This window comes from Puma concolor, chromosome F2 (genome assembly GCF_028749965.1).
Source record: "Puma concolor isolate L17-30 chromosome F2, mPumCon1.1.hap2, whole genome shotgun sequence".
Lineage (NCBI taxonomy): Eukaryota > Metazoa > Chordata > Mammalia > Carnivora > Felidae > Puma > Puma concolor.
Window position 1 is genome coordinate 4,910,919 of NC_141684.1, and position 26,118 is coordinate 4,937,036.

Genomic DNA, 26,118 nt, shown 5'->3' on the forward strand with positions numbered 1-26,118 from the left:
ACATCTGGTGGGGGAAAGCAAGGGCACGGGATTGGGATTGGGGTCAGGAAAGGACAAACGGTATGAGCAATGTTCTTTTCCTTAACTGGATTGGCTACACCCACGTCAAATTATTATTTTTTAATGAACATGTGTGTTCCCACCTTATGTACATGCATAATCTATATATATGTATATATATTTTTTTTTTTAATTTTTTTTTCAACGTTTTTATTTATTTTTTTTGGGACAGAGAGAGACAGAGCATGAACAGGGGAGGGGCAGTGAGAGAGGGAGACACAGAATCGGAAACAGGCTCCAGGCTCCGAGCCATCAGCCCAGAGCCCGACGCGGGGCTCGAACTCACGGACCGCGAGATCGTGACCTGGCTGAAGTCGGACGCTTAACCGACTGCGCCACCCAGGCGCCCCTATATGTATATATTTTTATCTGCTTAATATGAAAAAAAAAACCCTTAAAACAAATAAGAACTACACTCAATCGAGGGAGAAAACACTGGGATCACATAAGAGTCATATATCGAGCTGAGTTTCATGTTGAACTTGCCCTTTTTCATCAAGGCAGCAAAGGCAAGGAGGGGATTGGATGCAGGTCTGGTGGCCCATGAACTGCCCACATCAGAGGGCGTCTTTGTGGTTTTCTTGGAAATCTTGTCCATTACGGAGAGGAGAAGACTGAGGCTCAGAGAGTCAGAGTGGTTTTCCCAAGGTCACAGAGCTACCTACTTGCAGAGTCGGTGTCAGAAGCAAGGTTTGTGGCTCCCTGACTATATTATTCTAAGCAGGTTATCACATGGTCACTGAGCCTTTTTTAAACACCCCCTAACAGAAATGAGAAGGAAGGCGAGCCACCAGTCACTCGTGTCTAAGGAGCCAACAGAAGACTGTAGGAGTCTGGCAGGAATGGGTCTAAGGTGTACTGGGTGCCCGGGAGGGGCCGGGTCTGTGCTGGGCACGTGCGCACACTGGTTACTGAATGTCTTAGAAGATCCCACAGGGGCAGCGTTCACATCCTATTACACAGAGGAGGAAATGAGTCTCTGAGAAAAAGGGATAGAATGTGCTCAAGATAAATTCTTCTCCTTTATCATTCGCCAAGGGAAGGTCTTGCTGGAACGGGGCCTGGAGTTTCTGCAGACACGAGCGATACTGAAGTCCCAAACTCTTCGACTGAGACAAGTGAGAACACCCTGGCCAACTCCCAAGGCTGTGTCCTTTATAAAAGGGAGAATTTGTCCCCAAAGTACTAGTGTAGTCATTTAATTTAATGGCTCACCAACTTAAAATGATGGAGATTAATTTTATATATGTAGGGATATCCTTTCTTGCGACAAAGAGTGGTATCATTATTGTCCAACTTAGTAAGGGTGTCGTTAAGCTCACTCTCCACTCAATGATCCCCCCCCCTTTTTTTCAAAGTTGCCGATGTTCTAGAAACACAAATGATTTATTTGTTACCAACTAACTTCTTTTCTCGGTAGTGATTCTAGCTTTTCTCAGCAGTAAAGTAATGAGCCTCATTAAGTGTGATAAGTAAACATAAATCCTGCACCCAGAACTGCATCAGCCACTCATTATACAGACGTTCCTTACAAGTCCTCAGAGTAGGCTGGAGGAGGTCATGGGGAGGAGGTGACCCCAGGTTGACCCGAGAGCTGGCCCCAGGCAGTCGGAGGCCTGTCCCCCTCCCCTGTGCTGAGAATGTATCTTCTACCCTGTTTCTACCGGGAAGCCGTTTTCAAGGCCTTGAGAAACAATGTGGTGTTGCCAACCTTGGAAGACGTAGTGAATGACCCTCTTAGAGCTTCTCTATAAACTCTGAAGATCCTGATGGCTGGGGACAGAGATCCCCTGGTCTTTTGGCCAAGACAAGCCTTGCAAGTAAGTCCCCCTGTTATCCAACCTGCCACCTGCCCATCTGGCATTTAGTGGGAAGGGACAGGGATGCTGTTGAACATTCTACAAAGCATAGGGAAGCCCTTATGACGAATCATCTGGTCCCAAATGTCAATAAAGCCGAGGCTGAGAAACATCGTATTAGATGATGATAGTGAGATCCCTATATGATGTGAAAATATAAGCCCCACAGATAACAGAAGCCATGTTACTGAACAGTAGTATTTCCTAGTGGCCAAGAACAGGGACTGACCGTTCACATCTAGGCTTGGCCCCTTATAGCTGTGTCTTTTAGTCAAGGTCTGCCACCTGGCCTCCGTCTCCTCCCAAGAGGGCTCTCGCTGGGTTGATGTAAAGATGAAATGAGCCACTCTATGAAGTGTGAAGGAGCTATAGGATCTCAGTTGTGCGTCTGCTGCTCTCACCGTCGCACGAGCTGCAAATAAAGCAACAAGAGCAGAATGTGATGAAACAAAAATGTGAAGGCCTGGGCTGATGTGCTCATGTGCTGCTAAGGTATCTCCCTCCAAGACCTATCCCAAAGGTGTAACAGAGTCAGCCTCCCCCCGACGCCCCTGCTCACCCCCGTGCCAACCAAACTGACCTCAGTTGGTCAAATTGAACGCGGTAACCAAGTGCCTGTCACAAGTGCAAAGATGGTTAAAGCAAACTTCTGCTTTTTGGTGGGCAGGGCAAGACAACTACATGAGAGGAAAATCACATCAAAATCTATTCAAGTGAAGTTTTAAAGTGTAGTGAGCACCATCTATATATTCCAGACAGTATGACAGGGGTTGGGTAAAGAAAGATAAAAAGACTCAGGCTCTTCTGTAAATTTCCTTCAGAGTCCTCAGTCTAGCGTGGGAAATACATTTTTATATAAGTAATTATACGACGAGGCTCTGAGGGCATTATCCAAGTGTGCGTCAGAGGCTCAGTGGAGGAGGTATGAATGTTAAGGTAGATCTGGGAAGGTTCCATGAAGGGAGGAATACGTAGACACAGGTTTGAAGCATGAGCAGGAATTCGCGGATGTGCCAGACAGCCTGGGGCTTTCTGGAAAGTACAGGTGGTTTCGTATTGCTGGACCAAACAGAGCAGGAATCAGATGTCAGCTGCCTAGGAATGGTAGGCCACGAAGCTTAGAGCTTATTCTGAAAGTCTGGAGTCACTCCTCAACAGTCTTCAGAGTCAGTGATAGCACCAGAGTTACCTTTTTTTAAAATTTATTCATTTATTTAAGTCATCTCTACACCCAACGTGGGGCTTGAACTCACAACCCTGAGATCAAGAGTCATATGCTCTTCTGACTGAGCCAGTGGGACACCCACAAAGTTAATTTTTAAAAGATCAATAGGATGGGGGTTCCTGGGTGGCTCAGGCCGTTGAGCGCCCAACTCTTGATTTCTGTTGAGGTCAGGATCCTAGGGTCGTGGGATTGAGCCCTGTGTCGGGCTCCACGCTGACCATGGAGTCAGCTTAAGATTCTCTCTCTAGGGGCGCTTGGGTGGCTCAGTTGGTTGAGCATCTGACTTTGGCTCAGGTTATGATCTCACAGTTGGTGGGTTCGGGCTCTGTGCTGACCGCTCTTCGGATTCTGTGTCTCTCTCTCTCTCTCTCTCTCTCTCTCTCTCTGCCCCTCCCCCTCTCACACTCTGTCTCTCTCCCTCTCTCTCAAAACCAAATAAATGTTTAAAAAAATAAAAACAAAAAGATTCTGTCTCCCCCCCACTCAAGCTTGCTCTCTCTCTTACTCTAAAAAGAAAAAAAAACATCAGTAGGATGTGTGTGGCAGACGGGTTCCTGGGGACATCGGAATTAGGGGGATCAGTTGGGAAATAACTGTGGTATTTCAGATAAGAAATTGGGTGGTCCCAGGCCAAGGTGGTGGCACAGGGGTGGACAGAAAGTGTGATGGATAATCCAGCATCTCAAGCACCTCCTCTATTTCATCATCTTGTTCCAACATTTAAAAAATAACAGCTCAGGGATATGCATACATAGCCCCTACTCCACAAGAGGTCCGGGGTTAGGTTTTAATCCATTTAATCTTCATAGTAAATCTGTGACATGTATTGTGTTATCATCCTTGTTTTCCGGAAGGGGACCTTGAGATACAATTAGCTTAAGCTGTATTGTAAAGGGTACATAGCAAGGGAATAGCAAAGCCAGACTTCAAGGCCAGGCAAGCTGCCCCCGTCTGTGTTCTACTGGCAGGAAGCGAAGTTTCCCTCTCTTGGGGATCTCTCTCCTCTCAAGTTGTTGTAAAACAGTGGGGGCTTACACAGTCCCCGTGGGAGGTTACTCCAACATACTCCCGTCCTGTGGCGCTCCCTGAGTCTGATGAGTATTTCGTGACAGTTGCTTCTTGTTACCACAGGATGTCACCATTGAAAACCTGTCTTCTAAGACAGTGTGAGAAAATGCTGGTCCTTCTGCTGTGATTCTTTACTCATCCTGAATGGGCTCCAGCCCCTGTGAGGGAGAGCAAGCTCAATCCTATAGAATCAAACTCGGCCAGGAGGATCCCATGCTTCTTAGCTGTCTGTCTCAATGCTCAGCTCTTTCAAATGGGGTGTCACCTTCCGGCTGCACCGGAAGCCTGGGCTTACATCAGGCACTGCGTCTGTCCCAGAATCCCTGTCCTCGAGTCCGATCTGCCGCTGCTCATCTCAGAACATAAGACTAAGATTCTACCCATTTCCTTAGACACCATCACTCACAGAGTCCTGTTGAAGAAGATTAAAAAAAAAAAACAAACACAAAACTGTCCCAGAGTCCTGTTATAGATGACTCTGAGAGCTATTTACGTGGCGGAATTGACAGAAGTTGGTATTTAATTAGGTGTGTGGGAGATGAGGTGGGTAGAGAGAATGAGACAGGGGACCAGGGAGCCCAGGATGACGTTGAGTTTCTGGCTCGTTTCTGGCTGGTGGGTCGTTCCCTGAGAGGGAGGGGGACGGCAGTGGAGGGCTATTTCCTGGGCTCGCCATGGGGATTTCCCTTCCAAACCTCCAGTGGCCTCCTAGTTGCCGAGAGCCTCACACTGTGGGTCTGAGATTGTACCAGTTTGGAGTGAGGCATTGCACGGAGCTTGTCCATGAGGGGGGCACTGGTGAGGGACTCTCTGGGTCCAGAGGGCATCACTCCAGCTAGACAATTGATGGGTGTCATGTTGGCCACCATGGCCCATGGCCACCATCACTGTCATCGTGGGGAAGACCCTGGGGCCTGACATATAGCTAACATCCTTACAGCGCCCTAGTCCTGGCACTGGTGACCGTGGGCTTCCGGAGACCTCATATCCTGTCTCTGTGCCCTCCTCTCTCCTCACCTCCAGTCCATGAGCATAGCAGGACTGAAGAGCCAGGCGTAATGGTAATAAGTCATCATACTATTGTGCCCAATAGGAATTGGGGCAGTGGGAGGAGTGGGCCTGGGGCCACGTCCGTTTGGGACATGTTGCACACTGCATCTGAAGTCCTCTCCAGGTTCATTAAGCTTCTAGATACAGATGGTAACACATCATGCATGTGTGTAATTTATTTTTGGTTCAAAAATTTAAGTTTCATAAAAGCGCAATTGAAAGTCTTTCTCTCACCCAGACTTTGTCCGCGGGGTTCTCCACCCACCCCAGCCCCACAGCTAATAAGGTCTACTTTACACGTTTCTTACATAACCTTCTGACGTATTTTTTTTTAACGTTTATTTATTTTTGAGAGAGACAGAGCATGAATGGGGGGAGGGTCAGAGAGAGGGAGACACAGAATCGGAAGCAGGCTCCAGGCTCCGAGCTGTCAGCACAGAGCCCCACGTGGGGCTCGAACTCGTGAACCACGAGATCATGACCTGAGCCGAAGTCGGACACTTAACCGACTGAGCCACCCAGGCCCCCCCTTCTGACGTATTTTTATGCCCAAACAAGCAAATTCAAATATGCATTTGTGTCTCCCCCCCCCCCCCCACCGCTTCTTTCCCAAGAGTTTTCTTATTCCAAACACTGTTCCACACTTTGCTTTTTCGTGTAATAATAATATATCCTGGAGATCTTTTATTGGGGCAATTGAAACACATCAGGCTACAAGCCAACCTTGTGCTGCAGGCATATCTGCGCTGCTGGGGACCAGCAAATGCAGAGCGAAACGCTGGGGACTTGTACTCACATTCAAAAATAAGGCTGCATAACAATGCAATGTTTATGGCAAAATAAATGGCACATTATTTTGATCACATTTTAAAGGCAAAAAAATCCTGAGAGAAAAGAATCCATATTCTCCTTGGAGAGAAATAAATATTCATTTATTTGCTATTCGGCAAACGTTTACTGAGCACATATGTTGTCCAAGGCTCGGGTGGGTGCGGCGGGAAGGACACGCAAGGCAGACAGAAGGCAGCCTTCCTCTGAAGGCCCTCTGGCCTCTGGCCAGGGCGGCAGGGCCCTCTCGGTGATACCCACCTCACCCTCACCGCACACTCTTCAACGAAGGGTGACTTTCCCAAATTGGGGACCCAGCTTTTCTCCTGCTTAAGCTCCTTCAGTGGCTCCCTGTGGTCATTAGGGTCGAATTTCAGCCCCCTCACTTGGCTCTCAAGGCCCCTGACGTGCAGCCCTGAACCTCCCCTGGCCAGCTCTGCTCCCGCTGTCCTGGATCGCTAGTGTGGATAAAAACCGGTGCTGGCTGGCTTGCCTCCAGGCCTTCGCACGCTCGGGTCCTCTCCTTCTGGACGGAGCGTCCCCAGACTTCACTTTGCCCTGCTTCCTCTTGTCCCTTCTCGCAGGCATTTTGTCCCGTCTTGCAGGCATTACCGCCCTCCAACCCGCAACGGGAGGAGCCGCGAGTCACCGTGGCTGCTGGGTTTACAACCTGTGGTCCCTGCTGGGACGTGAGCCGGCGCAGCCCACTCTGCGGGACTGCGCCCTGTTCCCCCGTCGGGGGCCGGTGCCTCCTGTGTACAACGCGAGGGCCACGAGGCCTTCCTAACAGGGCGGGCGAGAACTGGGGGCCTCCGGGTGTGCAGCACCTGGCGAGGGGTGCTCGGTACATGGCAGCTGGTCCAAACCTCCTCCTGCCACTCCTCCTCCTCCTCCGGCCCCGGGGGCCACGTCTCACGGAGGTCTGAACCCCCGACGGCCAGCAGGGCGCAGGTGGGCAGCACCCCTGGGCTCGTCGGTGGGTCGATGGCCCCGCTGACCTGGGGGGGGGTGGGAGGCAGAGCTCGCTCGGGGCTTTAGCCCCTCCCGGGCCGCTCCTCCCCGTGGAACGGGCGACCCCCTCCTCCCTCCCCTCCCCGGGGGTTCCGGGAAGGGCCCGGCCACGCGGGAGGGCGCCTCCCGAGCGCTCACTGAGCATGCTCGGGCCCGCGGGCGGCGGGGGCGGGCGGCGAGGCGGGCGCCCCCCACAGGCCGGCGGGCGGCGAGCCCGGCGCCGGCTCGCGCGCACGGGCCCGGGGCGGGGCGCGGGGTCGGGGGCGAGCGGGCGGGGGCGGGGCGCGGGGTCGGGGGCGAGCGGGCGGGGGCGGGGCGGGAGCGCGGGCGCCGCGGAGAGCCGAGCCGCCGGGCGCCAGCGCAGCCGCGCCGCGTCCTCCTCCGCAGTGGTGGCGGCCGGCCCCGGCCCGGTGCCCAGCCTCGCCGCCCGGGCCGGCTCGCGGGGCTGCCCGGAGGGCCGCGGCCGGGCAGCTGTTGCGCCGCGAGGGGGCAGCTGCGGAGTTCCATAACCATAGCAACCGCATCAGCACCGCGGCGGCGGCGCGGGCAGCAGCGCTCGCTCCTCCTCCAGGCAGCCTCGCCGCGGGCACCGGAGACCCAGCTCGCGGCCGCCCGGACCCCGCGGAGCGCCCACCGCCGCTGCGGAGAGCCGGCAGGGAGCGAGCCGGCGCGGCCCGGAGCCGAGGGGAGCCCTGCAGCGGGAGACAGGTAGGTGAGCGCGCTCGGGGTCGGCGGCTGCAAACTCTCTCCTCGGTGGCAGTGACGTTTCTGGAAGCGTGGTCGCTAGTTGGATGGCTTTCTGTTACTTAACAGGGATTCCGCCGCGAAATGTGGTTTGTCTCCTTCGGTCTCCCCCTCGGTCGGACCGTCCTCTGGTCTCCAGGCACATCTGGGCAGGTCTGAGAGGGCAGGAGGGGAGATGTGGGGTGACAGGCGGGGAGATCTGCTGGGTCAGTGAGGGGGTCCCCGCGGAAGTCCCACACGGAGGCTGAGGGAGCACATCCAGACCCTGGTGCAGGCAGGTCCTCTGAGCCCGTGAACCGCCCCCCCTCCACCCCCCCCCCCCCCCCGCCCCCGGGGCAGGTTCGGGAGAAGCCCGTGTTGGGGTGAAGCGGGCAGTGGTAGTGATGCTCTGTGATCCGGGCTGACCCAGAGACCTCTTCTCCCTGTGGCTTGGCTGGGGACAGGGGTGTGTGTGGGGGGGGGGGGGGCACTGCAGCTCGGCTATGACATGGAAAGGGACCAGAGCGCACACCAGCTCCTGATCTGTAAAGTCGCCTTCAAGCCCAGCAACCGGAGGGGACATTTGGACAAGGGAAGTAGTAACTATTGTTGTTTCGGGACCCAGGGGTGTCCCTGGAGTTCATCATGTTATTGCCTTTGACTGTTGGGGGTGGGGGGGGGGGACTAGATAGAAAATTATAAGTGAGCAATCAAAATGCCCCCTCCCTGCCTCCTCACCTCATTTCTATCCCCCACCTCCACCCACCCCACTATTGTCAGCAAAACAAAGCTGACATCGAGGATAATAACACTCTTTGTCCCCTTGGCCACCCAGGGCTCTAGCCATTGGCAGACTATCCCACTTGGAGACAGAGAATTTCGCTTCAGTTCTCTATTTGAACTAGGGAAGCATTGGTTTTTTTCTTGAGGTTCTGATGCTCCTGCTATTAAGAGATGTGCCAGAGCTGAGAAGCACCTGTCCACATGGAGGGATGGACTGTTAACCACATGTGCGGGCTAGAGAGAGGGGCAGAGGTTTGGGCAAAGATTCCAGACCCAGTTCCGTGGGGGCCAGGACCCCAGAAGAACATAGAGAAGGGAGATAAAGTTAGGTGAATAATTTGGATCTACAGGCTCTTGCATATGGGTAAGTGGGTCTCTGGGTAATTTCCAGGATGGACAGCCACTGACTTTTGTAGGGCTTTCTCTTTTTATCCTAGCCTCAGGGGACAGTGGTAAGTCCCAGTTAAAAGGCCATGTTCTTTAATTGGGCTTTTAATTTATGCTGTAGTTATGTTGCCTGAGGGGATGTGATTTGACCAGCATTTCAGCTGGGATTCATGTCGTAATGAGGATGGGATTATTGTATTCCAGGCAGATGGTAAGGTGTAGAGAAAAGAGGACAAGATCTGGAGTCAGAAGACATGGTTTTGAGCTCTCATTCCACCATACACTCGCTGTGTGACCTTGAGATGCTCCTCTCTCTCATCTGTAGAATGGGGATACTAAATTCTTGCACCTTGCCAGGCTCTTGTGACCATTGAGTGGGGTGATGGAAGGGATGGGTGGAGAAAGGCTTTTCGAAACCTAACATGCCATGCAAATAAAAAGGATCGTCATCATCTTCTGAAGAAACTCCCTTGTTCAGATCAGCAAATCATTAAACGTGAAATGGAGGTAGAAATATTGGTCAGTGACTCACAGTTGAAATGCTGTAGTGTGGTCCAGGATACACTCAGGGAGATACAAAGAGAGTCTTATCAGGGTCAGCACAGCATGTGATCCCTGTTTACAAATGTTGAAAGTCAAGAGCTTTGCCATCCAGTGCAGTACGCTCGTTTGGGAACATCGAGGTCTGCTCACCTCAGAGTTGGACCAAGCGTTCCCACAGTGTAAACAGGGATTTGCACATAATAGGGACTAATTTAAACGCCGGTTGGATGGATACATTGGGCAGAGCTCCTCGTGGGCAAGATTTAACCTTCACACAACTCTGCTCCATAATGGCACATATTTACCGAATGTTTGTCCAATTTGACTGAACGCTTTCTGCTTGACGTCATTGGTGAGGGAACCATAATTTTCTGGAAGGAGCCAGGACTGCCTTCTACCATTCTCTGCTCTTTTAAACCCCTACTTTTGGGGGCGCCTGGGTGGCGCAGTTGGTTAAGCGTCCGACTTCAGCCAGGTCACGATCTCGCGGTCCGTGAGTTCGAGCCCCGCGTCAGGCTCTGGGCTGATGGCTCAGAGCCTGGAGCCTGTTTCCGATTCTGTGTCTCCCTCTCTCTGCCCCTCCCCCGTTCATGCTCTGTCTCTCTCTGTCCCAAAAATAAATAAACATTGAAAAAAAAATTAAAAAAAAGAAAACCCTACTTTTGGTCATGCTGGCCTCTCTGCCTGGAATGACCATTTCCCACTTCGTCTTCCCTCTGCGACCCAATTCCAATGCCCCTCCTGATGGGAAGCCTTCCTGCTCTCTTCTTCGCCCCCCCGGCACTTTGGGCCTGCTCTCTGTCAGCCTGTGCTGTGTCACATGGTCATTGCTTGACCGTATGTCTGCCGTCTCTAGAGTTCATGCTTCCTGAGGGTGGGAACCTTGCCTTATTCCAGCATGGTTGGGGCCCCAGCATCTGGCATACAACTGCCCCGGTGAGCAGTTGAGTAAGTGAAGGAGCCTTACCTTCAACATGACCACATGCCCAGGAAGAGGCTTGCACCAAGGCTGCCCCGGCCACATTCTCCCCGTCCCAGTATGTGCAGCAAGCCTGAAGGATGCTTGCTGGGTTGTTGTGCATTATTAGGGTCAGCCCACTGAAGCACAGTGAAGGAGAACAGAAACACATATTTTGCCTTAAAATGCTCATTTTTTTTTTCAAGTGGGTACTTTAGAATAACTGTAATCTAGTGTTGAATGGCCTTCATATAACATTTGCTGAAAACATCTGATGGAATATTTTAAACTCAAAATGTATTTGTCTCCTTTCAATTTCTTTCCTTGATTTCTAGTATTATGGAAAAGGACATAGACTGGATCAAGAAAGGCTAGATTTGAATCCGGTTGTAAGGGACCCAGACATAGGACACTTGATCTCCTCATGCCTCAGTTTCCTCACTTATAAAATGAGGATGATATTACCCATCTAACAGGGATGCTGAGAGTTTGGAGTGAATGGATAGGTGTGCGGTAAAAGCAGTTCATAAACTATAAAATACTATACTCAATACATTATTTATCTTCCTTAAATTTTGTTGTTGTTGTTGTTCTGGGAAATGAGCAAAATCTCTATGTCGGCTGGAAATTCTGTCTCTTCCACTTGTGAGCTCTGTGTGACCTTCAGTAAGTCGTTTTGTCCCCATCAGCTCTTTGCCATATCTGCATAGCATTATAATAACGGCTACCTTTCAAGATGGATCGGGAAGATGTACAGTAAGGGAAGTGCCATGATATCTGTAATTTTCAAATGATAGATATAATTGCCAATAATAGAAGGTTTCAGAATTTTTTGAAATGCCCCTGATGCATTTCCTCCTTGTATTTTGCCTACCTTTCTTACAGAGAGAGAAAGGGAAGGAGAGAGGGAGGGAGAGAGGGAGAGAGAGAGAGAGAATACTAATATACCCAGAGCTGTGTTTTTCATGCAAGATACCATGGGGGAATAGAATAAGCTAAAGATTTAGATTTGCAGACTGAGCCCTCGTTCTAGCTCTGATACTAACGGCATATGGACCGTCGCTCTGTGCCTCACCTCAGGTTCTGGGCCTCAGTTTCTTCATCTGTAAATGGACTGGATGATTTCCATGGCTCCATCTGGCTCTGCTTTTTCAGTGTTTCCATATCCTAGTCTACGTTTCTCTTCACCAAAGCCACATCTGTGGCTCTTGGCTGTCCTTTTGGTCAAGAATCATCACTTGTCCAGACTCTACATTTTAATTCACCATAACCACCATATTTCCCTTCTTTTAGAATTCTCCCCAGTCTAGAAGGCCAGTGTCCCTCAAGAGGACCCTGGGACTTAGGACGTGCATGCCACCCATCTTTGTCCCAGCCCAGTTCTTATCCAGCCCCAGGCAAGATGCTCTGCTTCTCAGTCCACGCTGAAAGATCACCTTCATTCAAAATACAAGAAACTGTATGGATAAAGCCCGATCTTACTGGGCGAGATGGAGGAGATTTGTAGACATCTCTAATATTTGCTGAGCTTCCCAGGCTCTGGGTACTCAGCAGCATGAAATGTTTGTGCTCAGACATGAATCACTTCTAGGTAGTTGCACCCACCTCAGGAGTGATTCCTGAGGGAGATTCTAGCACCACAAAGGAAACTGATGCCATGGGCCACCACCCTTTCCTGTGGCTTTCCACCTCTGGTGTGGATGGACAGGCGCTGTGGGGTGCCCAGTACAGGAGATCTGAATCAGTAGAATGCTGCGTCCCACTCGGCATGCCAGGCCCTGAGGGCCAACTGCGAACGAGCCAGGGATGTGCCCCATGTAGCCCGGGGGAGACTGGAGGGAAGGGCCATCAGAAGGAGGAAGTGACGTGGAAATCCCTGGAAGTAAGAGGTAACAAAGAAATGAAACAGATGCGCAGGACTGGAACATAAGGAATGGAATGGTGTCCCTTGAGGCTGGGGAGGTAGTGAGGGGTTACATCTCTGAGAGTTTTAGGAGCCGCATTAAGGAGCTTGTGCTCTAAACTTAAGGTCAGCAGAGCCATGGAAAGGTTTGGAGTTGGGCAGAACGCTCTCCCTCTAGCTGCAGAGTAGAGGTTGGATTCTAGAAGATGGGTCAGCTGAGAAATATGGTGGCGTCTTAGGACACTTGGCAGATAAAACATGACTGAATTCAGGCAGTGAGAGTTGGGATGACTCTTCCTGTCTGCATGATGGACAGAAAGTAGTGAAAGAAGGAACGCTGAGGAGGGAAAGAGGGAGAAGCATCAGATAAATGAACATACGTATCATTTGTCAAAGAGATATCAGTGGACCACTTTCGACCATTGGTGCAGGTCAAGGGGAGGGAGGGCTCATGGTGACGCTAAGGGCTTTCTTTCTATCCCCACAGCAACCACTCTGGTTCCAGCCCTTTCTCTCTCACCTGGACTAATACACCAGGCTCTGAACTGACCCCCCCACCCGTCTACTCTGTACGTGGCAACTAGAAGGCTCTTTGTAAAATTAAAATCAGACGTGATGAGACCACTTAGCAAATTTCAAGTATACAGTACAGTACGGTTAGCTGTCGTCACCATGCTGTGCATTGGATCTCCAAATCTTGTTTATCTTGCATAACTGACACTTTGTACGCCTCGACCAGCCCCAGCCTCTGATAACCACCGTTCTACCCTCTGCTTCTGTGAGTTTGACTGTTTTAGATTCTACACTTAAGTGAGATCAGATAGTATTTGTCTTTCTGTGCCTGGTTTATTTCACATGGCATGATGTCAGGTCTATTCATATTGTCACAAATAGCAGGACTTCCTTATTTTTTTTTTTTTAAGACTGAGTAATAGACCATTTTATGTATAGACCATTTATCCTTTACTTATGTAGACACCGATGGACATTTAGTTTGTTTCCGTATCTTGGCTACTCTGAATAATGCTATGGTGAGTGTAGGTATATCTTAGAGATCCTGATTTAAATTCCTTTGGGCATATAGTGAGAAGTGAGATTGCTGAGGGTGATTCCATTTTTAATCTTTTGAGAAGCCTTCATGCTGTTTTCCATAATGACTATACCAATTTACTTTCCCACCAACAGTGCTCCAAAGTTCCTGTTTCTTTACCTCTTCATCAAACTCTTACCTTAATTTTTTTTAAATAATAGTCATTTTAACAGGTGTGAAGTGATATCTCATTATAGTTTTGACTTGCATTTCCCTGATGATGAGTGATGTTGGACACTTTTTCATGTATCCCCTGAAGACAGTCGAGAAGACATACAAATGGACCTTCTTTGAAAATACATTGATTCAAGTCCTTTGCCTATTTTTTTTTATGTTTATTTATTCTTGAGACAGAGACAGAGTGTGAACAGGGGAGGGTCAGAGAGAGAGGGAGACACAGAATCTGAAACAGGCTCCAGGTTCTGAGCTGTCAGCACAGAGCCCAACGCGGGACTCGAACCCACGAACTGTGAGATCATGACCTGAGCCAAAGTCGGATGCTTAACTGACTGAGCCACCCAGGTGCCCCTGCCTATTTTTTTTATTGGGTTCTTTGTTTTTTTAAGTTTATTTTTATTTATTTTGAGATAGAGAAAGAGAGAGAAGGACAGAGAGAGAGGGAGAAAGAGAGAATCCTCAACTGACAGCCCAGAGCCTGATGTGGGGCCAGAACTCATGAACCATGAGATCATGACCTGAGCTAAAATCAAGAGCCAGATGCTTAACTGACTGAGCCAGCCAGTGCCCCATGATTGGGTTATTTGGGTATTTTTTGCTATTGAGTTGTATGAGTCCCATATATATTTTGGATATTAGCCATCTATCATATCTATACCCTCCCTTTCTGTAGGTTGCCTTTCCATTCTGTGGACTGTTTCCTTTGTGATGCAGATGACTGTTAATTTGATGTAATCCCACTTGTTTATTTTTGCTTTGGTTGCCTGCACTTTTAGTATCATATCCAAAAAACTCATTGCCAAGACCGGTGTCCAGAGCTTTTTCCCTATTTATTATTTTAGGAGTTTTTCGGTTCCGGGTGTATGTGTAAGTCCAATCCATTTTGCTTTTTGTGCATAGTGTAAGATGAAGGTTCAGTTTTACTCTTTTCACGCGAATATCAAGTTTCATGAACACTATTGATTGAAGAGACTATTCTTTCCTCACTGTGCCTTCTTGACACCCTTGTGAAAGATAAGTTAAACATATATGTGTGGGTTTATTTCTGGGCTCTCTACTCTGTTCCATGGGCACGTGTGTCTGTTTTTATGTCAGTACCATATTGTTTTGATTACAACAGCTTCGTCATATAATTTGAAATCAGGAAGCGTGATGCCTCCAGCTTTGTTCAGCAGTGAAAGCATTTATCCTGGGAAGACAGGTACCCATGGGCATTTTGGATTCAGGCTACAGTATAGAGAGTGCATTGGAAGGGCATAAGATGGGAAGCATAGAAACTTGGTGGGAAGTGATGGCAGGAAATCCAGGGTGTATGGAGGCAATGATGGCTGCAGCCAACGTTAAGGTAATAGGAGGAAGAGAGAACAAACTGGAGAGATATTAAGGCAGTAGAATGTTAGGAAGTATGGGACCACCCGGGATACGGTGTCTAACAGTGGAGAGGCATCAGGGATGACACTCAGTCTTCTGACCTGGTCTGATGGAATGGCCTTGTTGCTGTCCGCTGGCCTGGGGACGCAGGCGAAATAACAGATCTTGAGGGGGAAATGATGAGTTCTGTTTTGAATTAATAGACTTTTAGGTCTCTGAGGACATCTATGTACATTTTCGGCAATTAGAGATATCAGGGAAACTCAGAATAGAGTTCTTGGCTGAATATAGACTTGGGGAATCATCAGCACATGGACGCTAATTGAGAGCATGGGAGTTGAAGTGATCACCCAAGGGAGGTGTATAGAATGAGGAGATGAAGACGTCCTTTTATCACCAGCTCTGTGTCCCACTGCCCTTGCAAAAATAAAACACAAAACACAAATGCACACTCGATAGCTTCCTTGTGCCTTCAGGGCTTCTCAACCGTGTTCCCACATTGCTGGCTAGGACAGATCTCCATCTGACATTTCTATGGCTCCTTCAAACCCTCGTCTAAGACTTTCCTTTTAGGGGTCTTCCTGGACCACCGCGGCCAAACAGCTGCCTCTAGTCTCCAGCCATGGAACTTGCTGTGTTTTTCTCCATAGCATTCATCCCTGCATAAGCGTTGGTGTTATTATTACAGTTGTATTTGTTTGCCTTTCTTATTGACTCTCTCCTCTGTAAGATGGTGAGCTCCGCGGTTGCGGGGACTTCGCCCTGTTTACAGCTGCACCAAACACTTAGAACATTTCCTGGCACTCAGTGAGCCTGCGGCCAATATTTCTCAAAGCACATATAGAAGAAAAAAAAATACCAGGAATCTTCGATAATGGAATGACGCCTTTTCCGTTTAAAAACAAATAACCATAGCCTTGTGCAAGTCGCATTTAGAACTCCTGGTCTGATGGTGGCCTTCCAGTTCAGGGTTACCCTGACCCATCTAGTCTCCTTTTTCCTGGGACTGACTGTTCTGGTTTGAAAACTGCACATTTTGCCTGCTGGGAATGCCCACCCCCAGTCCTGGACAAACCAGCCCGGTTGGTTTCCCTGGTTCTGACATGTGTTAGCCACCTGACCCTGGACGGGTACTCAGCCTCAAGGGATAGTCCTAGCTTAGATCCTGAGATGTAGACCTACTGCCTACATCCTTAATATAGAGCCTGAAGTGGCTCCTGGACAGGTGCTTGATTGAAGGGTGCTCTCGGATGAAAGGAGAGCTGGATAGGGAAGAAGACGGGCAGAGACGTCCATGCAGTCCTATCGGCTCTCCCGGCTCACACAGGGAGCTCTGGGGCACACGTGGTCCTACAGCATTTTCCACCTTGAGGCAAGGTCATTTCCATGGATCCGATTCCGGGAAACATATCCACCAAGGTATTCCTGGGCAAAGCAGCCTGGATCAGCCGAGGAAAATTCTTTGGAGAACAGAGCAACGGTGGGTTGTTAACAGCTAACACAGCAGCTGGGGGATGGGTGTCCCAGCCTGATAGAAGGCGTCAAGGTGGGGCACTGGTTACGTCCGCTACATTCTAATTGATATTTCCACTACAGCCCTCCACCCCGAGTCTTTAAGACAAAGATGCTGCTTTGGGACTTATGACATTCAGTCATAACACCCTGTGATCCTCATAGGATGTCTGTGCCCTAAGGAAGTCACGAAAACATACTATAAAAAAAAATCTCCCTGAACTTTGTATCGCTGGGAACCCAAAGAACCCTGCTGTGGATTCCCTTCCTGATTTAGCGGTACCTTCTCCTGCTCATCTCTCTCTCTTTTTTTTTTTTTTAAACATTTTTTCATCTTTGAGAGACAGAGCATGCGTGGGGAAGGGGCAGAGAAAGGGAGACATAGAATCCAAAGCAGGCTCCAGGCTCTGAGCCGTCAGCACAGAGCCCGATGTGGGGCTCGAACTCACAGACCATGAGATCATGACCTGAGCCGAAGTCAGACGCTTAACCGACTGAGCCACCCAGGTGCCCCTGCTGCTCATCTCTTAAAAGCATCATTGGTCAGGGCAAATTACTGTAGGGTCCCAGCTACACAGGTACCTACCAGCCCAACCAGTCATGCACTGGCCTTTTGCTCACACCCTGCTCTCCAGTCACTGAACATTCTGGTACTGGGACCATGGTTTTCCTCACCACCCTGAGTCCTGCTGTTATCTTGAATGCCTTCCAAGTCCAGCTCAATGACTCTTGTAGCACCTTGGCCTTCACCTTCTCAGCTTAGATAGCTTTTTCTGCCCTCCACTCAGCCATACCTTCATTCATACATCACACTTGTTATATATACCAAATCATTTGTTGAACATCGCCTTCTCTCTTAGCTTCACTTGCTGAATTCTTCCACTAATGCCATTTTTTATTTCATAGAAATCTCTGGCCAGTGATCTCTCCTCTTTTAATTCATTAACCCTCTTTTTCTATAACCCCTCCTTACTCCACTTGGGGGGTTCTTTGGTGTGCAGCTTCCACAATACTCTTTCCAATAACCCGCTAATAATTCCAGCTTTTCTCTGGGATATTGTGTGCTACTTTATCTGCAGTGACCTTAGTTTCTTTAAAACAATGATAATAGGCAGCCTATAAGGATTTTTTAAATGTTTATGTATTTATTTTTGGGAGAGAGAGAGTGAGCGAGCACAATTGCACAAGCGGGGGAGGGGCACAGAGAGAGAGAGAGAGAGAGAGAGAGAGAGAGAGAGAGAGAGAATCCCAAGCAGGCTCTGCACTGTCAGCCCAGAGCCCCACGTGGAGCTCGATTCCACAACTCTGAGATCAGGACCTGAGATGAAATCAGGAGTTGGATGCTCACTGACTGAGCCACCCAGGCGCCACCATAAGGAATTTTTAATGAAAATTAAGTGAAAAAAATAAAAATAAATAAACTAAGCTAAATCAAATCTCTTATAGTACTTGGCACCCAGTAGGTGATTAATCAGTATTCTGATTAAAGGCTAATGTGTCTACTGCAATGTCAACTAAATGGTGGTGAGATTGACCTTCTGCTATGGAAAGTGAGGAGGCTGGATGAGACTCTTCGTGAGTGGAACATGTCCATGGCTCTGTGGGGTTAACCATGGGGTATCCATGCTGTAACTTCAGAGATGTTCATGCTGTAGGGGTCTTCGAGGGCATCAGATGCTAAGTGATAAGCCATCACTTATGTTTTCAGAAGTGTGACAATGAGTCATCAAGGAAAAACTAAATCACAGTCTGTAAACTCTGTTGAAATAAGGCAGGGGAGTCTACTTTCTAAAATGAGTTGCATCAGAAATTGCTAAAATTAAATAGCAAAGTATTTAGTGTTAAAGGAGTTGGTATCAGTTTTCTGGAAGTTTAATTCCTGGGCACATATCATCATAGCTGAGATGTTACTGTAGGAAAGGAGCAGAGAACCAAACTGGTGGTTTTTGGGAAAACTTGTTGATCTTAAATCAGAACATAAAATATGCTGAAGAATAAATTGGCTTTTTTTTTTTTTTTTTAGTTTGTTTAAAGGAAGTGTTTAAAGATAAGATTATCCTTGGCATCTTGTGCCCAAGGTAGAATTCATCAAGCTCGGTATTTTAACATGCTGACTTGTGTTGGCCTTTTGGGAGAATAAAATGAATATTAATTTAATTGCTTCTGAATAATAGAATAGATTTCCTTGGTTTTCTTTCTTTCCCCTTCTTCCCAAGAGCATGGAGATGACGGAGACAAAAATGATCATAAATCATCTTTAAGTGACAGGTCAGAATCAGATTACGTGGTGGTGCAGATGGGAGGGAAAGGAAGCTCATTCTAAGGACCTACAACATGCTGGTGACTGTCGTTAAGTACTTTCCCTCTTGTATTTGATCCCCATACAGCAGCTAGTACCAGCCCTCTTTAGGGCTGAGGAGGCTCCGGCACAGAGAGGGGCAGTAACTTGCTCACAGACCCACAGCTAGCAGGAGACAAAGCCTGGAGAGGTTCTCTCAAGTCCATCTGACCCCAAGGCGTGTCCCTTTTCAGCCACCCTGCAGGTGTCCCTTGTGAAGGGCATTTAAAAGTCAGCTCTAGATCATAAAAAGCAAAACAAAGCAAAAAACACAGAACAAAACTCAAGAACTGTTCAAAGTATTTGGCTTTTAAGCACTCAGCTGTGTGTGAATTTGGGGAAGCGGGGAAGCTTCTGTTTGACTTGGAATGTGAAGAGGGTGAGGAGGAGATTTGCTTGACGATCCCTAATATCAGGTCTGTTTCCAACGTCGTTTGATGCTGGACTGTGCATGAAAACCACAAGCATGTTTATTTCGAAGGACTCTTTAGAGAATTAGGAGTCTGCTTAGGTTAAAAAAAACAAAAAACAAGAAGTAATTCAGGGCAATCTGTGTTCTCCCTAGTTGTTCAGGTAAATGCTCAAAATTCTAGGTGTTTACCTTTTTGCATTTATACTTTATTGACTATGTCAGACCAAAAAGAGAAAAAAAAACATTTATTGGGATTACAGATCTGTCATTTCTCCTTTGTGTGGTTTAACTGAGTGTCTCCTGGATATTTTCATTCAGAAGTCAGTGATTAATGTATGTGTCAAAACTCTTGGTCTGTTGATGTAATAGATTATATACATTAAGCTTAAAATCAATATATTACTTTTATTTAAAAAAATTTTTTAAATGTTTTATTTATTTTTGAGACAGAGAGAGACAGAGCGTGAGCAGGGGAGCGGCAGAGAGAGAGGGAGACACAGAATCCAAAGCAGGCTCCAGGCTCCGAGCTGTCAGCACAGAGCCGACACAGAGCTGGAACTCACAAACCGCGAGATCATGGCCATCGCCTTCCATCACACAGGAAGGCGGTGTGCACTGGGCCAGAAGCTTCCTTTGCATGTAAACATGGGGTCCTGGTTACGGCTGCCAGGGAAACGGAGAGTGAGGGGTCCTCGAACAGGGGGCTGGTTGATCTGTTTACAATTTCAGCACAATGTGTTTTTGCCCCTCACACACACACACATGCACACCCCCACACCTTCATCTGGGCAACCTCTTTACTGATTCAGATTCAACTCGATTGTCATCTCTTTGGAAAAGCCTTTCCCTGTTGCTCTGATGGTTGTTTCCATCCGTTCCTTCTGGCCTCCCACAGCAGCTGGGCTTAGCTTGACCACAGCATCATCCTGTGAGAGGCTGTTGGGTGTGATGGTCATGTTCTGTTCCCAGCCTGTCTCTGTTCCTATTCGCTCAGCCCCACTCCCGGCCCTGATGCACCCAGCAGCGATGTGCAAACACATTTATCTGAAGGTTACAAGGAGAGCATTTGGGTTCACAAAGTCCTGGCCGTGTTCCAACTTTGCCACTAGCTCCGACTTGGAAAATTATTGAACTTCTCTGAATCTGTTTCTTCATCTGTAAGACAAGGATAATAAGGCCACTTTTCTCCTAGGTGGCCTGGACGATGAAATGATATGTCTACTGTATGTATGCAAAATATTTAGCAAAATGCCTGATACGTGGCAAAAGACTAGAGAAAGAATGGCTAATCTGTTAGTAAAGGAAGTTTGATAAAGTACATATTATATGCCACACATCATGCTGCAGGCTGGGGTTGCTGTTGAGAACAGGACAGACTTGGTCCCTCTCTCCTGGAACTTGTGTTTTTCTAGTGGGTTGAGTTGGGAGAAGCCAGAAATAACACTCAGTCATTTCTTTTTTCTTTCTCTGCCAGACAGTGCTCTTAAACATTCATTCATTCGTGCATGCATGCATTCATTCAACAAATATGTGAACACTTTCCCTGGTTCAGACACTTAACATGGATTTTCTCATGTAATCTTCATAGCAGATTTATGAGACAAAAAACATCCTTACCTGTCCCTTTTCAGAAATGAAGACGCTGAAGCTTGGGGAGATTGGGTGGCTTGCCAGAAATTTCATAGAAGATCAATCTCAGAGCCCAAACTCCAAATCAGAGCCATGTTTTAAAGGTTTATTTTAATTTTTATTTTTCATTTAAATACAAGTTAACATATATGTAATAATCATTTCAAGAATAGAATTTAGTGGTTCATCATTTACATATAACACCTAGTGCTCATCCCAACAAGTTTCCTCCTTAATACCCATCACCCATTCAGCCCATTCCTGCCCCCCTACCTCCTTCCAGCAGGGCTCCTTCCAGCAGCCCTCGGTTTGTTCTCTGTATTTAAGAGTCTCTTACGGTTTGTCTCCCTCCCTGTTTTTATCTTATTTTTCCTTCTCTTCCCCTATGTTCTTCTGTTTTGTTTCTTAAATTCCACTTATGAATGAAATCATAGAATATTTGTCTTTCTCTGACTTATTTTGCTTAGCATAATACCCTCTAGTTCCAACCACGTTGTTGCAAATGGCAAGATTTCATTCTTTTTTGATCACTGAGTAATATTCCATTGTGTGTATATGTATATGTGTGTGTGTGTGTGTGTGTGTGTGTGTGTGTGTATATATATATATATATATATATATATATATATATATATATCTCACGTCTTCTTTAAAAAATTTTTTTAGGGGCGCCTGGGTGGTGCAGTCGGTTAAGTGTCCGACTTCAGCCAGGTCACGATCTCGCGGTCCGTGAGTTCGAGCCCCGCGTCGGGCTCTGGGCTGATGGCTCAGAGCCTGGAGCCTGTTTCCGATTCTGTGTCTCCCTCTCTCTCTGCCCCTCCCCCGTTCATGCTCTGTCTCTCTCTGTCCCCAAAATAAATAAACGTTGAAAAAAAAAATTAAAAAAAAATTTTGTTTAACGTTTATTTATTTTTGAGAGACAGAGGGAGACAGAGAATGAGGAGGGGAGGAACAGAGAGAGAGGGAGACACGGAATCCGAAGCAGGCTCCAGGCTCTGAGCTGTCAGCACAGAGCCTGACGTGGGGCTCGAGCCCTCGAACTGTGAGATCATGACCTGAGCTGAAGTCAGGTGCTTAACCAGCTGAGCCACCCAGGCGCCCCATATATCACATCTTCTTTATCCATTTGTCAGTGGATGGACATTTAGGCTCTTTCCCTAATTTGGCTATTATTGATAGCGCTGCTATAAACACTGGGGTGCATGTGCTCCTTTGGATCAGCACTCCTGTATCCTCTGGATAAATTCCTAGTAGTGCAATTGCTGGGTCATAGGGTAGTTCTATTTTTAACTTTTTGAGGAACCTCCATACTGTTTTCCAGAGTGGCTGCACCAGTTTGCATTCCCACCAGCAGTGCAAGAGGGTTCCCGTTTCTCCACATCCTTGCCCACATCTGCTGTTTCCTGTCAACCCAGGGCCATTTGATTCCAAAGCTATTCTCTGAGGCCATGTTATTCAACGGAGACACTCAGAGTGCTCGGAGGACAGTGCACACTGGTGCTGGGATGAGTGGTCCTGCTTCTTTTAGGCTCAGTTCCCCCATTTTTAAAATGAAAAGGCTTGAAGAGATCATTCCTAGTGTCCTTTCTGCTGGGCTTCCTTCCACTTAGAAATCATTTCTCTTCCCTTTGAATTTGCTCCTTCTTGGAGCCCATCTCATGCCTACGTCCCCTCATATATGCTAGCTTGCCTTCTCTCTTTTAGTAGCTGCGTACGCATGCGTGCACGTGGGGTCTTCCCTAGGAGGCGGTGTGAAATTGAAGGTAGACGTACTTCGCAGTCTCTCTTTGTCTACACTGCTTTCCTACCACAGTTGTACACTAAATATTTGTGTCATTTAATTGCTCAGATGGGATTCTCCTGTACAATCTGAGCGCACCAGCCCACAGAAGTGGGGCAATCCCAGTACATCAAAGTGCAGGTGTTATGGAACCGGTGGATCAGAACAGCTGAGGCAGGCTGAGAGCTGCTCCCCATACCAGGTCCCCCTGAGCTGACAATGGCTGAGAGTGGCTGTTGCTTCACTCCAGCCTTCTCATTTCCCAGAGAGTTCCTGTGGAAGCTGCATGAGAAGATCACATTTTCAGGAATGATAGATCCAGAGCTAAACTCCCCAGGGTCCGTGGGCGTCCAGACTCAGCCAACGTCCGCATTGTTTAGCCTTGTTTATTATTAGCCCAGTCCAGCCTGTGTGGTTGGTCCCCAGGAGAACCTCTCTGGAAAGTTCCCGCCTCAGGGTCTCACTCGCTCAGAAGGAGGCATTGAGTTTGCTAGTGGGGGTAAGCTCCAGGGAATAAACATCAGGAGTTACTTTGGTGGAAAAATTAGGTACCCAGGGATACCATTTGATTCTGTGTCTTTTTGAGCAGAGACTTCAAGGTGCTTTATAACTTAGAACCAAGACCTGGATTTTATTTCATTTATTCATCCAGGAACTGTTACTGAGCACCTGTCTTGGCCCAAGTCTAGTGCTGAGGATACAAACAAAGGTATAATCATCATCATTATCTTCCTCATCATCCCAATAGCAAAGGTTATTGAACTTATTTTAGAAAGACATTATGTTAAGCACTTTGCATGCATTTAAGTCTTTAATCTGTAAAGTGCACAAACCAAGAATGCAATTCACATTTTATTCTATACACACCTGAGGGTAGGGCACAATATCCCTTAGAGTTGTCTTACCTGGTGGCCCTAGGGATGTCTCTGTTTTACAGATAAATAATTTAGAAAGGTAAAGGTCACAGCTTTAGTAGGTAGAGGTCATGGATTTAGAAGTACCTTTAAACATATTTTGAGTGCCTGATAAGGCAAGAGCACTGTTCCACAGGTTTCAAGTTATGGATGAGAAGGCAGATGATTAAGACAAGGGATCTAAAAGGAATTCATTAATTGCTATAGCAAGAACAGCCATGGAGTGGTCTCTGGAAGGTCAGGGGAGAGAGAGGAACTAGAGAATCAAGGAAGGTGCTGTGGAGGAGGTGATGTCTACCTTGGTTTGGATAGGCCACTTGTACCTCTACAGGCTGGGGCTGGTGGGGAAGAGCCATTCTGAGGCAGAAGAATGCCACCACATGGGGTTTCCAGGGGACTGGTTTGTAGACCGGCTGGAATGACGAGGGCTCCCAGAGCATGTGGTGACGAGGAGGTGGTAGGAGGTGGGGGCGATAAGGTTTGCAGGCATCAGAATGGAAAGAGGTGTCATGGCAATGGGTTGAGGTCGTGTCTTGCGGGAGAAGTGTGTGTGGTTGTGCATCACTCAGAACTGGGTTCCTCTGTAGCAACAGAAAGACCGTGGCAAATCCAAATAGAGCTGTATTTTTCTCATGTAACAATAGGTCGGCTTGTATAGTTTCTTGTGGGAAATCATTAAGGACCCCGGCTTCCTCCTGCCATTTTTAGCATGTAGCTTTTTCAGATGCAGGCTTATGAGACCTCTTCTCTACTATCAGGCATGGTGCCTGTATCCCAGATACGTAGGGGGCAGGAAAGGCCAAGAGAAGAGGCGTGTGTCAGCCATGTTCATCTCTTTAGATCAAGAAAACAATAGCTTTTTCCTAAACGCATCCAGGAGATTTTCACTAATATCTCCTTGGTCTGAACTAGGTCTCGTGGCCACCACTGACCAAAGAGACATTTGAAGAGGTGCTTATCTGGGCATGTGGTTGTGTCAGAAAAAAACAAAAAAAAAAAAATCAGGGTTCTGTTTAGTGAGGATAAATATTGGATAAGAAACTGGCAGTGCCCACCATCGCGAGTGACGTGATCAGCTCAGGTTTACAAAAATGGCTTTGGGAACCACCAAGGGGCAGATCTTAACAGCCATCAAGGTGGGGGACTCATAGTGAACAAGCGGATAAATAAACAGATGATGATAATATAGGGCAGGGAAGATCAGTGGTGAAGTGGGAGCCAAGTGAAGGGGTTCTTCACCTGGTGTGGGGCATGGTGTGGATGGGAGTCCCCAGGGGAGGTAACCATGGGGCTGAGTGTAGGAAGAGTGTGGGAAGGTGACAACAAAGAAGTGAGGACACTCAGGAGGGTTTGGAGGAAAGAGATCACGTGACACTTGCTGGCAAATGTAAATAATTCATCCTACTGAGCAGGGTAGAAAGGGAGAGGGTGTGAGGATTGAAAGAGAGGCAAGGGCCAGCCGTAGGGTCTTCTTAGCCTCAAGCAGACATTCAGAGTTACGGGGCAGCCGTAGACCGCCCTTGGCACCTGCCATCTCGGGAGACACAGGTGTTCCTCTTCAGAGGAGCCTTGGCAGCAGCCATACAGCAGACAGTTGAGGTGCCAAGAGGAACAACCCACATTGGATGGTGCACGTTCCCCCCGGCTTAAAGAGCCTCATGCCTTTCAGGAGCCATTTATCTCTTTAAAAACTCCATAGGCATCACTTGTAAAATCCCTGAAGTCACATGCTCGGACCACACATTAACATATTTTGGGAATAGAAAGTAAGGCACCCTATCAAGTATCCATAGTTCACCCAGTCCAGATGCAAAATCTGCCCAACTGGGGTCATTTTACAGTAGGCAGTATAGTTTAGTGCTACAGTTGACATGAACTATCACTCTGTTTCCAGGAAATCCGACCTAGAAAGTTTGTCCAGTGGTCAGGATCTTAATGCAGAAGGGGAGACCCTTGCTAACCCTTTGTCCAGAACCCTTTAATTTGAAAAGTTTTGATGTCGAGTTACCCTGATTAGTTTTTTTGCATAGGAATCATTCTTAGGCTCTGTGGCAGATTGTTAGATAGGGCCCCATGATAGGGCCACATAGCTAGATGGGAGGCTATTTTGTTTCTTGTTTATTTTTAAGAGACTTCACTTTTTAGAGCATTTTTACATTCACAGCAAAATTGAGCAGAAACTACAGAGAGTTTTCATGTATCCCCTGACCCCCCCCCCCCCGCCACTGCCACATGCACAACATTTTCCACCATCAACATCCTGTACCCCAGTGATACATCTGTTACAGTTGATGAACTTACACGACAACATCATTAGCACTGAAAGTCCGTAGCTTACATCAGGGTTGTCTCTTGGTGGTGTATATTCTATGGGTTTGGACAAATTTGTAATGGCCTGTATCCACCACTTTAGGACCACACAGAATAGTTTCCCTGCCCTAAAAGTTCTCCATGCTCTGCCTATTCATCTGTTTCTCCTTCATCCCCTGGCAACCAC

At 47.8% G+C, this 26,118-nt stretch overlaps 1 protein-coding gene across 3 annotated transcripts in view; it reads left to right on the top strand.

The window, feature by feature from the left end:
- The first annotated feature begins 7,516 nt into the window (after positions 1-7,516).
- The window catches only part of FAM135B (family with sequence similarity 135 member B), a 282,778-nt gene continuing 264,176 nt past the window's right edge, over positions 7,517-26,118 (top strand). The window contains exon 1 of one of the 3 annotated variants that reach the window (XM_086695631.1): positions 7,517-7,809. The gene's annotated coding sequence lies outside the window, so the exon portion shown is untranslated. The remainder of the gene's footprint in view (positions 7,810-26,118) is intronic. The other 2 variants (XM_086695629.1, XM_086695627.1) reach the window with 2 other exon arrangements.